This window comes from Colobus angolensis, unplaced genomic scaffold (assembly GCF_000951035.1).
Source record: "Colobus angolensis palliatus isolate OR3802 unplaced genomic scaffold, Cang.pa_1.0 Scaffold24, whole genome shotgun sequence".
Lineage (NCBI taxonomy): Eukaryota > Metazoa > Chordata > Mammalia > Primates > Cercopithecidae > Colobus > Colobus angolensis.
In genome coordinates this window covers 2,478,549-2,493,790 of record NW_012115599.1, presented here as the reverse complement: position 1 = coordinate 2,493,790, position 15,242 = coordinate 2,478,549, and the positions used below count along the sequence as shown (strand labels likewise).

The 15,242-nt window shown below is 41.6% G+C and overlaps 1 protein-coding gene across 5 annotated transcripts in view; it reads left to right on the top strand.

Moving 5' to 3' along the window:
• The window catches only part of ZNF638 (zinc finger protein 638), a 174,277-nt gene that overhangs the window by 54,321 nt on the left and 104,714 nt on the right, over positions 1 to 15,242 (top strand). For 2 of the 5 annotated variants that reach the window (XM_011945201.1, XM_011945198.1), the window contains exon 1: positions 9,956 to 10,074. The exons of 1 other annotated variant lie outside the window; for it this stretch is intronic. The gene's annotated coding sequence lies outside the window, so the exon portion shown is untranslated. Of the gene's footprint in view, positions 1 to 9,952; positions 10,075 to 15,242 lie in introns of those variants that run through there. 2 more of the 5 variants (XM_011945199.1, XM_011945200.1) reach the window with 2 other exon arrangements.

Sequence of the window (15,242 nt, the reverse complement as noted above, 5' to 3'; positions counted from 1 at the left end):
CACCACTACCAGCTAATTTTTGTATTTTTAGTAGAGACAGGGTTTCACCATGTTGGCCAGGCTGGTCTCAAACTCCTAACTTTGTGATCTGCCCACCTCAGCCTCCCAAAGTGCTGGGATTACAAGTGTGAGCCACCACGCCTGGCCTATTGGCTGATAATTGTTTTGAGGACACTGAAGATAGGGCCCCAATCACTTCTAGGTTGTAGGGTTTCTGCTGAGAAATGTGGTGTTAATCTGATAGGTTTTCCTTTATAGGTTACCTGGTGTTTTTGCCTCACAACTCGTAAGATTTTTTCCTTTGTCTTAACTTTATATAACCTGATGACAAGATGCCTGGGTGATGATCTTTTTGCGATGAATTTCCCAGGTGTTCTTTGAGTTTGTTGTATTTGGATATCTAGTTCTCTAGCAAGACCAGGGAAGTTTTCCTCAATTATTCCCCCAAATATGTTTTCCAAACTTTTAGATTTCTCTTCTTTTTCAGGAATGCTGATTACTCTTAGGTTTGGTCATTTAACATAATCTCAGACTTCTTGGAGGCTTGCTTTGCTCATATTTTCTTACTCTTTTTTCTTTTTGTTGGATTGGGTCAATTCAAAAACCTTGTCTTCGAGCTCTGAAGTTCTTTCTTCTGCTTGTTTGATTGTGTTGCTGAGACTTTCCAGAGAATTTTGCATTTCTGTAAGTGCATCCATTGTTTCCTGAAGTTTTTACTGTTTTTTATTTATGCTACCTATTTCATTGAATATTTTGCCCTTCACTTGTATCATTTTAAAAAATTTCCTTACATTGGCCCTTGCCTTTCTCTGGTGCCTCTCTGATTAGCTTAATAACTAACCTTCTGAATGCTTTTCAGGTAGCTCATGGATTTCTTCGTGATTTGATTCCATTGCTGGTGAGCTAGTGTAATTTTTGGGAGGTGTTGAAGAACCTTGTTTTATCATATTACCAGAGCTGGTTTTCTGGTTCCTTATCATTTGGGTAGGCTCTTGTCAGGGAAGGTCTAGGGCTTAAGGCTGTTGTTCAGATTCTTTTGTTCTATGGGTGTTTCCTCGATGTAGTACTCTCCCCCTTTTCCTAGGGATGTGGCTTCCTGAGAGCTAAGCTGTAGTGATTGTTATCTCTTTTCTGGATCTAGTCACCCAGCAAGTCTACCAGGCTCCCTGGTGGTACTGAGGGTTGTCTTTACAGAGTCCTGTGATGTGAACTGTCTGTGGGTCTCTCAGCAATGGATACTGGCACCTGCTCTGGTGGAAGTAGCAGCGTTGAAATGGGCTCTGTGAGGGTCCTTAGCTTTGGTTGATTAGTACACTATTTTTGTGGTGGTTGGCCTCCTGCTGGGAGGTGGTGCTTTCAAGAGAGCATCAGCTGTGGTAGTATGGGGACGAACAGGTGGTGGGAGGGACCCTAAAACTCATAAATACAAAGAGTATATGCCCTTTGTCTTTAGTTACCAGGGTAAGTAGGGAAGGACAATTAGGTGGGGAAAGGGCTAGGTGCATCTGACCTCAGACTCTACTTGGGCCAGTCTTGCTGCACCTGCTGTGGGGGATGGGGGTGCGGTTCCCAGGTCAATGGAGTTATGTTCCTAGGAGGATTATGGCTGCCTCTCCTGTGTCATGCAGGTTGTCAGGGAAGTTGGGGGAAAGGCAGCAGTCACAGGCCTCACCCAGCTCCCGTGCAACCCAAAGGGCCAGTCTCACTCCCACTGTGCTCGCCACAACAGCACTGAGTCTGTTCCCAGGCAGTGGGTGAGCAGGCCTGAGAACTTGCCCCAGGCTACCTGCCTCCCAGCTAAGGAAGTAAGTAGGGCTTTCCTTCTTCCCCTCCCTGTGAAGTCTGCACACTAGATTCATGTCCTAGCCTGTGTTCTGGCCAGAAGACTTCTTGATTGGTTCAATTTGTTACAAAGTTCAGCTGGAGGTTTCCTTTTCCCTGTGGCTTTTTCCCAGTGCCTCTGGCAGCCCTCCTCAAGGACCCCTGTGAGGCAAGGCAGAAATGGCTTACTAGCAGACCCAGTGAGCCTACAGGGCTTTTCCTGCTGCTTCCTCTACCCCTGTATTTCATTCGGCTCTCTAAATAGACTCAGCTCCAAGTAAGGTCAGAATCTCCTAGACCTTCAGATTCTCCAGTGGGGGTGTGTGTTTGGGGGCAGATGATCTCCCTTTCCCACTTCCACAGTTTGGGCACTCACAGTATTTGGGGGCTGTCTCCTGGGTCCTGCAGGAGCAATCCACTTCCTTCAGAGGGTCTGTGAGTTCTCTTGGCTTTCCTAATGTATTCTTGCAGTCACTCTGGAGCAAAAGTTCATGATGTGAGCCTCCAAACGCTGCTCTGTCCATCCAAGTAGGAGTTGCAGTCTCGTCCTGCCTCCTCTCCGCCATGATTTTCCGTATCTTGAATTGTTTTTGTAGCTAGCGTGTAGACTGTGTACACAGTGCTATCAGGGTAAGAGGTTCATAGGATGATGATCCTGCAGGTAAAGGATCATTATTTTATGCTTGAGGAAGCTAATTATTAATATTGCTTAAGTTGGACTCAAGTCAAAATATGTATTGTTTCTAAAGCCCAGCTCATTTTCCACTGATTGATGTGTAATGATTTTGAGTCATGGTTTTAATGAATTGATTTCATAGTCTTCATATATTAGTTATGTACTGCTGTATTAAAGATTACCCAAAAACTTAATGGCTTAAAACAGCAATATATGTTTTTTATCCTCATCTATGAGTCAGGAATTCAGAGGTAACTTAGCTGACACTGTCTCAGCTCAGTGTCTCTCAAGAAATTGCTTGGAGGATATTGACCTAAGCTGTAGTCAACTGAAAGCTTAATTGAGGCTGGAGGTTCTGTCTCCAAAGTGGCTCACTGAAATGGCTGGCAATTTTCTTTCTTTTTCCTCTCCTTTTTTTTGGGGGGGTCTGGGGGGCAGTGCCTTGCTCTTTCACCCAGACTAGAGTGAATGGTGTGATCATAGCTCACTGCAGCCTGGAACTCCTGGGTTCAAGTGATCCTTCTTCTTCAGCCTCCCAAGTAACTGGGACTACAGGTAAGCCACCATGCCTGGCTAATTTTTAAAATAATTTTTTGTAAAGATGGGGTCATGCTATGTTGCCTAGGCTGGTCTTGAACTCAGGCCTACCAAAGTATTGGGATTATAATCATGAGCCACTGCACCTGGCCCACCTTATGGGCTTCTGTTTAACGGCTATTTGGATGTTCTCACAACATGGCAGCTGGCTTTCTTGAGGGTAAGTAATCCAAGAGCTAGGAACCGTCAGGCAGAAGCTCTGCTTTTTATGATGTAGCCTTGGAAGTCACATAGCATCACTTCCACCACATTATCTTCATTAAAAACAATTTACTAAGTCTGACTCACATTCAAGGGAAAGGGAGTTAGGCTCCACCTCTTGAAGTGAAGTGTATTAAAGAAATTTATGAACATATTTTAAAATTACCTTAACAAGAAGAGACAAACTGATTTCTGTTTGCCATTGCATTATCTTTGATTAAAACTCAGAAAAATAGCTGCTTGTTTTCTTGAGTTTCTGAACGTCTCCATGTATTATGTCAGGTTGCACCTTATAGACTCCAAAATTTAAGGATCAGTTAGAATCAAGTTTTCTTGATATTTTTGTCCTTTTTCAGGACAGGAAATGACTCTGGGATTTCTCACACTCTTTATCATGGCCCTTTATCTATTCCAATACTTAGATTTAGTTTCTAAATACAAAAAGGCCATAGTTGCCCCCAGATCCTATTTATTAGGATACTTGCACTTGAGCTGAAATGGTGATGAGATTCTCTATGTCATTGAGACAAAGCCCCATTTATGTTAACAAAGTTTGTGATGACTGTTCTGTTTTCTAATCAGGTGTTGAGCTGTGACTGTGCTGAGCAGGCAGAAGCTTGAGCTCTGGATAGAGCTGCTCAATGCTTGTTGTCTGGCCAATCAGAAAACAGAGTGGGTGAGGGAAAAAGGTGGGGAATTGTGGAAGAAGATGATGTGCAGTAGGATAGATTTTTTTTTCCTTGTCAAGAATATTGACATTTTTAAATAGGAATGAGGATTTATTGAAATAATCCACATGACTACAAGGCATAAAAGCTTCGATATAGTAGACTCTAAGATAAAAAATATTTTTCTGGCCAGTTGCGGTGGCTTACACCTGTAATTCCAGCACTTTGGGAGGCCAAGGTGGGCAGATCACCTGAGGTTGGGAGTTTGAGACCAACCTGGCCAACATGGCAAAACCCTGTCTCTACTAAAAAATACAAAAATTAGCCAGGCATGGTGGCTCATGCCTGTAATTCCAGCCACTTAGGAGGCTGAGGTACAAGAATTGCTTGAACCTGGGAGGCAGAGGTTACAGTGAGCTGAGATCGTGCCACTGTACTCCAGCCTGGGTGACAGAGTAAGACTCTGTCTCCAAAAACAAAAAAGAAAATTTCTTAGGATGCCATAAACTGGTGAGCATTTTTCAGTTTATAGATTTCCAGACTCACATCTTATGGTAAAGCTAATTTAGTCCCCCTTCTTCCCACATTTTACATGTAAGAAATCTGAAATCCAGTGAAGTTAGTATCAGTGAAGGAGCTAGAGGGATAACTCTTGGGATCTCCAATCCAGTTTTTTACTCAGTGTTATACATTGTCTTAAATGGCCTATAAGGCTTTGTGTGGTCTGGTCCCTTGATAGTTCTTCATCCTCATCTCATCCTTCCTCTTCATTCTTCCTCATCTGAGCTGGCCTTCTTGTTAATCCTGAAATACGTTTTGCCTCAGGGCTTTGGCACTTGATGTTTTTCTGGTTTGAAAACTCTTCTTCCAGATATCTACATGTCTTTTCCCTGTCTTCCTTTATATCTCTGCTCAGATGTCACCTTATCTGAGATTTCCCGGACTACTCTATCTAAAGCATTCCCCGGTCCCTGCCTCATCATTTCCCCCTAACGTAACCCCGTAACATTTCCCATAATGTAGTATTTTTAAAAATTTTACATTACTACATTATATATTTATTATTTATTTCACTAAAATGTAAATTCTATGAAGGCAGGTATTTGATAACTGTTGTATCTTCCAGTTCTTAGAACAGTGACAGAGAGTAAATATTCAATGTAATGTAAGTCAAATTATGTTACTCCTTTGCTCAAAACCTTCTTGTTTCATTCACAGTAAAAAACCAAAGCCTTCAAAATGGCTTATGTTATGGACAGAATTTTGTCCTCCCTAAATTTATATGTTGAAGCCCTAACTCCCCATACACCTCAGAATGTGGCTGTATTTGGAGATTGGACTTTTAAAGAGGTGATTATGATTAAATGAGGTCATAATGGTGGGGCCCTAATCCAATATGATTAGTGTTCTTATAAGAACAGGAAGATGCATATGCATAGAGAAAAGACCATGTGAGGACACGGTGGGAAGGCAGCCAACTGCAAGCCAAGGAGAGAGATGTCAAGAGAAACCAAACCTGTTGATACCGTGACTGTGGACTTGCAGCCTCCAGAATGGAGAGAAATAATTTCTGTTGTCTAAGCCACCGAACTTGTGATTTGTTACAGCAGCCCTAGCACACTAATACAGCAAGTGTTTTCAGCTCCTCTCCACCTCATCTCCCATGTCCTCTTAATAATGCTGTTGTGGCCTCTTTGGGCTTTCGGCTTTCTCAAGTACAGCAAGCTGGCATTCACCTCAGAGCTTTTACATTTTACTTTCACTCTTCCTGGAATACTCTTCCTCTTAGATTCTATACTGCTTATTCACACACTTGTCAGATTTCTGCTCCAATGTTGCCTTCTTAGTGATGCCTTTCTTGACCATCTCATTTCAAATTGCAGCCTCTGTTATGTGTCCTGATCTTGCTTTGTTTTCCTCCATAGCATTTGTCACCATTTGACATACTATAAATGTACTTGTTAATTTTCTGTCTCCCTGATCAAGGCTGTATGTGCCATGAGGGCAGGAGTGAGTGTTGCCTTTTGTTTTGCTACTCCTTGGTGGCTAGAATAGTTCCAGGCACAGAGTGCACCCTCAAGTAATATTTTGTTTTGCATTATTTTATGTGAGGGTCAGTCAGGTGCGGCCACAAGAGGAGTTCCAGGAGAAACTCAGGGAAACAAAGTTTACTATGCTCATAAATCCTAAAAGCAGGAAGCATGCTCTGCCATACAGGGCCACATGAGGAAACACCCAAGTCCATCAGGAGGCAGAAGGGGCAGGAACGAGTGGCAGAAGGAGGAGCCCAGGCCAAGGCCTTTATTGGAGTTTCTCAGGGCAAGGCAAGGCAGAACAGAGTAAACAGCTCAGGACTGGCTAGTTTGAATCATTTCCGCAGGCTCTAAGGTATAGGAGTGGTCTGTAGTTGCCTGGTACCTGGCCCTGGGATGACTAAGGCAGAGGAATATTGCCTCCTGGGGTATACCAGCCAGATAGAGGAGGATGGCTCTGAATTGGTAGTTTGCATATCAAAGTCAGGCTCCAGCTGAACTTTGCCTTCTCTAAGAATTGGCTAGCCCCAGGAGTGGCAATTTCTCCCCAGCCAGAAAGGTGAATAAGATGTCAAACATCATAATATACAGAAAATAAAAACATAAACAATACATATTTACTGGCTTAGTTAATGAAATGGTCCTGACTCACAGGTAGACAAATAGATCGTTAAATCAGACTGGAAGGGCCATAAATCCATTTTTATACATGGAAACGAAATAGTTTTTGTTGTTTGCTTTTTAAGGGGAAGATATATTTCAATTATGTGAAAAAGGATGGTTTACTTAACATCTGGAACCTTCATGATTGCCTTTATTCATTTGGAAGAAAATGAAGCTAGATCTACCTCGTACCATAAAAATTATGTTAGATTGATTAAACATCTAAATGTAAGAAATAAAATTGTGAAGTTGTAAACAAAAGTGAACAATTGTGAACAACTGTGAAGTTTAGATAACTTAGGAGAATTTCGTGTAATTTCTGGGTGTGTATGCTTCAAGGGAGTGGGATGAAAAGAAAACTCAGAAGTCATAAATGAAAAGATTGATTTGATTTAATGAACATTTAGTTTATAATAGCAAAAGATAGAAACAAAATTTCAGTGAGGAGAAACTAATTGCCACATATTTGAGAAATATATGTATAGTGAGAGCTACCTCTGATAAGAGACAATCACTTCACTAGAAATATGCACAAAGAATATGAAAAGGAGTTATTTTGAATGAAGAAATACACATGACTCCTGCCAAAGCCTGGACATGGAAGCCTGGCTGGGACCTCACCCTCGGTCCCTCCTTGTGTTGCCAATTTATTAGCAGCAGATAAACCAGTTAAATGGAGACTTAAAAAAAAAAAAAAAGAAAAAAAGAAATACATCTGTCTAGTAGATATGAAAAGGTGCTCGACAGTGACACACACACACACACACACACCCTCATCAGAGTCATTCATTCTTGCAAGAAATATTTGCTGATTTTCTACTATGTATCAAGTATCATTCTCTGTATTGGAAATAAAGCAGTGGAGAAAACAGACAAATATCCCTGACCTCAGGGAGCTTACATTTCTAGTGGAGGAAGATGAAGAAGAAACAAATAAATAAATTATTGGTATATTGGAAGGTGATAAGTGCTGTGCAAATAAATAAAGCCATATAAGGGGCCCAGGTAAAGGAAATGAAAGAAATTTCATAAGTTACTTTGCCTAACTCTAGGGAAATGTTTGAAAATCTAGATGAAATGAATGCTTTTCAAGCAAAATATAAATTACCAAATTCATTGTGGAAGAGAGAGAAATTCTTACCCAACTAAATATCATAAAGTATCAAGAGAAAATTAGAGAAGAACAACTCTCAGAAAAAGCACCAAACAAGATATTTCAAAGGTGAATTATTTCAAACTTTAAAGAACAGATAGAAGTCCAATGATATTTAAAGTATTTCAGGTTTGAGAAAGAAGTGAGTTTGTAGGGAAATGGTTCTTTTCTTTTCTTTTCTTTTTTCTTTTCTTTTCTTTTTTGAGACAGAGTCTGACTCTGTCGCCCAGGCTGGTGTGCAGTGGCACGATCTCACCTCACTGCAACCTCTGCCTCCTGGGTTCAAGTGATTCTCCTGCCTCAGCCTCCCAAGTAGCTGGGATTACAGGCACACACTACCAAAGCCAGGTAATTTTTGTATTTTTAGTAGAGATTGGGTTTCACCATGTTGGTCAGGCTGGTCTCCAACTCCTGACCTCGTGATTCACCCACCTCGGCCTCCCAAAGTGCTGGGATTACAGGCATGAGCCACCTTGCTCGACCTATTTTCTTACATATTTAGCAGAAGTGACACTTTGTAGAAACTTTTTGGGAAGTTTTTCTACAACACCTATTAAAATTAAGTGTATATACACACATATACATTTAATCTAGCAGTCCCACTGTGATGATTCTAGCCTTTAGAAATTAAAGCATCATTTGGTAGTCTTTGTATACAGCAATGCTTGTAGTAGCAGAAAGACTGGAAACAACTTCAGTGTTCAACAACAGGTTGAATAATTGCTGAGGCAGGTATACTATGAATATTATATAATTATTTTAAAAAGGATTATATGGTTTACTTGGAGAAATGTCAATAATCAGAAAAGCAAATAGCTAATGTGCGAAAAAAGAAGACGTTTCCTGTTACATGCAAATAATGTGTTTGTATGAATATAAAGAAATGTATAGAAGGAAACTTATTAAATGTTAACATGGGTTATTTGGTGTTTAGGGGGCGCTTGTTGGCTTTTTCTTTGTTTTTGGTTTGTTGTCCCTAGCAGGATTTTTAGTTTGAAATGAAAATCCGATATCTTTTTAAAACGACTTTTCTTTTGAGTCTTTCAAATGTTTGTTTTAATGTGAATAAAAGAAATGCATCTGCTTGAGTGCTAGGTAAAAGCAATGTGTGAGACTCAGGGTGGGTGGTGTGATTTGTGTGGTATGCATACGGCAGGGCTTGTAGCTTTACCAGATTTTGTCCAATGACTGGGTTTTCATATTGGTGTAGTATAGTCACCTTGAGAAGATAAAACATTGCATAACACAGTTCTTTAACTTCTGTCATCCCAAGGTTTTTCATGGGTAAAATGAGGATTACGAATACCTACCATACAGATAGGGCTTTTTATTGTGAAATGACAGAAGGATTTTCAGAGTGTTCAAGTTTTAGCTGAATAAGCTTTAGTTGAATTGTAATTTACAGTTTTGAGTAGCAATGATACACATCATTGCCATAGGGATCAAAAGGTGCAAGGTGACAGGATAAAAGCAGGCAAAATCTTGACCATACAAAGCATTAAATTTCGTGCTATGCGTGAGTATAACCTGTTATAATATAATGTTATTGTTATTATTATTATTGTTTGAGATGGAGTCTCACTCTATTGCCCAGGCTGGAGTGCAGTGGTGCGATCTCCGCTGACTGCAACCTCGGCCTCCCCGGTTCAAGCAATTCTGCCTCAGCACCCCCAGTAGCTAGGATTACAGGCGCGCACCACCACGCCCGGCTATATTTTGTGTTTTTAGTAGAGACAGGGTTTCACCTTGTTGGCCAGGCTGGTCTCGAACTCCTGACCTCAGATGATCTACCCACCTCTGTCTCCCAAAGTGCTGGGATTACAGGCGTAAGCCACCGCGCCTGGCCATATAATGTTATTATTGAAGGCACAAATGATCAGGGAAGACTTCATGAAGGAGGTGAGACAATATAGATCTTAAAAGGATGAGCGGTTTGCAGAGGACAGGCACAGAACCAGCAAAGGGGTGGAGACGGCGCTGGACTTTTTTGTTTTTTTTTTTTACCGCGGGCGCCTTGGCCGCCGCCACGCGGGAGCGCCCCCTTCCGAGAGCCAGCTCCGCCCGGCTCTTCTCGGGCTTCGGGCGAGCGCAGTGCCAGCGGTACGCAGGCGCCGGGAGCCTACGAGGGCTCGCAGGGGCTGGAGAGGCGCGCATGCGTGCAGCTCATTGGAGGCGGTAGCTTTTTCGGCGTCGAGACTGGAGGCTGAGTGCTAAACTGTGTGGGGCGCGAATGGGATCCGGCTGTTAGTCGGGTAGGCATAGGTAGGACCGCTGCCCTGGGGGGAGTAGGGGGTTGGAAGGTGGAGGCCCGTATCGTGGGGGTCCTGAGCCCTTCCTGCGAGATCCGGGCCGACCATTGTATCTGTGTCGCAGCGGCTCCGCACAAAATGGCGGCGGGCAGACGGCGGGGGCGGGAGGAGGTTGGGGGACCCCCGGGATGGGAAGGGAAGCTGTGTTGTGCTGCCCTGCTCCGTCGTTTGTTCACCTCGTTACCCGGGAGCGCCCGTCTGGGCACCCGTGTAGGACCCTGCCTCGAGAAGAGCTGCCTGACGCCGTTGCACTGGGCCGAGGATCTTGAAGAGCCCTCGGCGAGGCCGAGATGGCCCCTTCCCCAGCCGTGCAGGGCCTGCCGAGGCTGCGCCGGGCCTGACAGCCGAGGAAGCGGTGGTGAGGAGGCGCCGAGCAGGGAGGAAGCGTTCCCGTCGGGCCCGAAGAGGCGGTGGAATTTGAGCCAAGCCCCCTCTGGCCAGCGACATTGTGCAAGAAGCGTGGAGAGAAGAGCGTGTTTGTGTTTGGGGCTGGGGAGGGGGAGTCGAGATGAAGGAGGGAATGTGAGGATCCAGCGGCTTTTGCGGGCCGGCGTTCTGTGCTGCGTAGTGCAGGTATGAAAGCAAAGAAAATGTCGCCTCTGTGTGGGAGACTGAGGACTCATAAATGGTTGTGATACCTAACAGCATTTCCAAATTTCTCAGAGGAATTGTGAAAACAACGTCAGTGAATTGTTTGTGTGTGATTCTTTGCTTGGGCCCCGTTCTCTTAAAGGGAGGGGGAATGTAGATATCACAGACTGGAGTCCTTGAGAACCTTTGAAATAGATCTTTTGTTGTTTGAGGTGATTGCTAATGAGGGATACTTCAGTATTACAGAATCATTAATTGAGCTAGACAGTGAAGGCTACCTGAAGCTAATTTTTCTTAGTCTTAAAATTTGCCCTTAGACGAAGTTTGGGGCGAGGACCAGGAATTGTAGTCTAAAGGAGTCCGGATGAAAAACTTGTCACCAGGATCCAGCGACTATGTTAATTAAACTACTTTTTCCAACGAACTTTGGAATTGTGCATACAAAATTTTCTGCGTTTTTCCCTCATTTGTTGTAAAGGATTATTTTTTTCAGGGATGTAGTGCTTGCTGGTTCAGATTTACAATTAAAAATTGATAACCTGGAAAAAAGGATTGACCAAAAAAAGGTGAAGTTAAGGAAGTTTTCGCAGAAAAACATGTTGATGACATTACTTCAGATAACTTTAAATTTTGTTAATGATTAGACATTCGAGACTTAGTGGACTTACGTTGCTATCTTTTAAAAAAATTTATTTGACAGCATTTTATATTTTATTTTGTACTCCATATTCTGTAATATGTATTTCTAAATAATTAGAGGGCATCCCAGCATGTTAATACACTGAAATATGCTGGGCTATTCCTTCCTTGGGAGTTTATTTGCCTTGGAACCAAGAAAGGGTAAATATAACAGCTGGAAGAAATCACAAAATCTTACTCGTTTTTATTAACAAGTTTTCATAATATGTTTATGGTCACATACTTATTGTATATTGGTTGTATTTGTTTTGTAATTTTTTGCATTTTGTTTCAGAGGGTGTGTACGGCAGTTACTCTAGTTTAAAAAGGTTTAGGTACTCTAGTTTAAAAAAGTCGTCACTGTACTTGAAGACTATCTTACGGTTTTTCTTGGGTGCTCTTAAGTAGGTGATCTCTGGAAATTTTGTTCTTAGGTAGTGGAAGAAAATGAGACAAATTGTTTAGTGGAAGGAGAATAGGCTTTGCAGTCAGAAGATCTGGAATCAAATCTCTTCCTCAGTATGTGTGAGACTTTGGTAAATTATTTTAGTCTTTCTGAGCTTTTGTTTCCTTATCTCTAAAATGGTGACATTAATACTTCCTGCTTGGGATTTTTGTGAGTGACTGTTAAGTGAGACAGTGTATAGAAAACTCCTATTCCTTGGCACATACTAGGTGCTTATTGTTAGCTGTTAGTTTTATTTCAAAATTTAAGTACTTAGGCAGCATCATTTGATAGAAAATTATTATCTGTGGGTATTCTCTTCTAATTAAACAGCTTAAAAGCATTTAGAGTAATAGAATTTTGGAGTTGAAAGACAGTCTAATCTAACTTTTATTAAAATGTTTTGTGCTTCTATAAACTTTTTACATATCTGTCTTGTAGAACTTATCAATATATATTGTAACAATTTATATGATTGTTATGTTAGTCTTTGTGTCTTTCCCAGTGCCTGGTATGTATTAGATGCTAAGATGTTGAGTGAGTGAACTCAGCTGATAGTCACTAGAGCCTGGACTCTAAATCATGCTCTTTCCATTGTGCCTTAATGTATACTGTTTAAGGTTTGGACTCAATCTGTCCAAATCCTTAATAAAATGCCTTATATACTTAGAAACAGTACTTCCAGTATTGGTACCCAGTAACACAGTTTGGGCTGTTTTGCAAGGAAACAGGCGCTGATGAATGTTGCAATGTAGTGGTTTTAGAGACTTTCCAAATTGAAAGTAATTATGTTTGTGGCTAAAACTAATAAGCCCTCATGTGTATCCAGTTTGTCTACTTTTCACTGCTTTAACTTTGGTTAGTCTTTTGAAATTTGTGATGGAAAATTAAAACGAAAGGAAAATAAGTATATAGAAGATGAGAAGAGAATAATGGAAAGGAGGAAGAGTGAGGAAAAGGTGAGATGTAGAAATAAAACACACAACTATAATAATGGGGGTGAGGGCTGGGCGTGGTGGCTCATGCCTGTAATCCCAGCAGTTTGGGAGGCAAGGTGAGCGGATCACGAGGTCAGGAGATCTAGACCATCATGGCTAACACGGTGAAATCCCATATCTACTAAAAATAGAAAAAAAAGTTAGCTGGGCATGGTGGCGGGTGCCTGTAGTCCCAGCATCTGGGGAGGCTGAGGGCGTGAACCCAGGAGGCAGAGGTTGCAGTGAGCCGAGATTGCGCCACTGCACTCCAGCCTGGGCGACCCAGCCAGACTCCCGTCCAAAAACAAAACAAAACAAAAAAACTCCTGTGAGGGTCAATAATAATAAGGGTTTTGGATTGAAAAGAAAGTCCAGGAAACAGAAGTAGGTTTAATGTACATATGTTTTCTTGCTTTGTTTTGTTTTTGAGACAGGATCTCACTCTATCTCGGAGGACACCATGGCTCACTGCAGCCTCTATCTCCTGGGTGCAAGCAATGTTCCTGCCTCAGTCTCCTGAGTAGTTGGGACAACAGGCACACGTCACCACGCTTGGCTAATCTTTTTTAAAAAGAAATTTGTAGAGACAAGGTCTTGCTGTATTGCCCAGGCTGGTCTTGAACTCCTGGACTCAAACCATCCTCCCACCTTGGCTTCCTAAATTGCTGGGATTACAGGTGTGAGCCATTGCGCCTAGCCTGTTTCCTTAATGGTTACCCTGAGGAACATATATTTTGGATTTTATTTTTTTACTCTTTTGAACCAAAATATGTTTATTGTTCATATCAAGTTTAAAAAAAATTTCCTATCTTATTTCCACAGTCTTTGTTTATTAAGCTTTTAGCTAATTTGCCTGTTGTTTCTGCTGAGTATGAGTTGCCAACTTTTAAATATTTTTACCAAAAAACAACCATTTTACTATGGAAAATTTTAAACATATACAAAAGTAGAGAGAATGATACTAATTCAGTCATGTGCCTATCCAGTTTCAGTTATCTAGCTAATGGTCAGTCTTGTTTCATCTCCTACTTGCTTATTTTTAAACAAATCCTTCTATCAGTTCAGTATATAGTTCAGAATTTTCTCTAGAGTGTTTAGAAAAAAACATGCGTGTTACACCTAAAACAATAACAGTAAATATGAGTAATTAATTTTGATACCAGATATTCAGACAGATACCAGATTTCCCCAGGTATATCTCACTACCTCCCACCCCCATGCATATGTGGTAAAGGTTGTTGGAGTCAGGATCCAGCTAATGTTCATAATTGGTTGCGATCGATAACTCTCAAGTCTATAAATTCCCCACCTACCTTTTCTTACAGTTTACTTGTTGAAGAAAAACTTTGCTTTTTATACATTATTAGATAATCCTTTGCCTCATCAGCATCTGAATTCATGAATTTTGATGTGACTTTAAAAATTTACTTGATAAGGCTGGGCGTGGTGGCACACGCCTGTAATTCCAGCACTTCAGGAGGCCGAGGCAGGCGGATCACCTGAGGTCAGGAGTTTAAGACCAGCCTGACCAACATGGAGAAACCCTATCTCTACTAAAAATACAAAATTAGCTGTGGTGGTGGGGCATGCCTGTAATCCCAGCCACTTGGGGGGATCGCTTGAGCCCAGAAGGCAGAGACCACAGTGAGCCGAGATCACCCACTGGACTCCAGCCTGGGTGACAGAGCCAGACACTGACTCAAAAAAATTAAAAAAAGATTTTATAAATGTGAAATTTACTGAAGTTAGTAACTGTGATGACTGAAAGAAAATATTTTTAGGAAATACACGCTAAAGTATTTAGGGATAAAGGACCACAATATATGCAACTTAACGTCAAATTTTAGGAAAAAAACATATATGGAGGAGACAGGGAACTCCCCCATCACCTGGCACTTAAATTCATTCAAATATAGTGAATGACCTCCAGTACTGGAGGCTAAGGTAGGAGAATCGCTTCAACACAGGAGATGGAGGTTGTGAGCGGAGATTGCTGCTTTGTACTCCAGCCTGGGCAACAAGAGCGAAATTCCGTCACACACACACAAAAAAGTACTTGATAAACAAGTTGCTAGATCTCAGTATAGGAAATAATGAAAGAAAGGTGAACATAAGCAATTAACACCTGTTTCTAATATAATTTTCAAAAATTACTCAAGTCTTACTAAAAGGAAGAAACACCTATTTCCTTAAATAAAGCATTTTGTTTACTGTTTAGCATTTTTTGAGCACCCCGTTGCATGTCAGGATTTACAATTTTAATTGATCTTCACAGCAGCGTTCCGAATGGGTACTGTTGTTTCATTTTCACAGGATGAAACAGGCTTGGATTAACCAGCTTGCTCCGGGTAACATTGTTAGCAAGCAGCAGGACCAGAGTTATTTCACAGGATGAAACAGGCTTGGATTAACCAACTTGCTCAGGGTAAC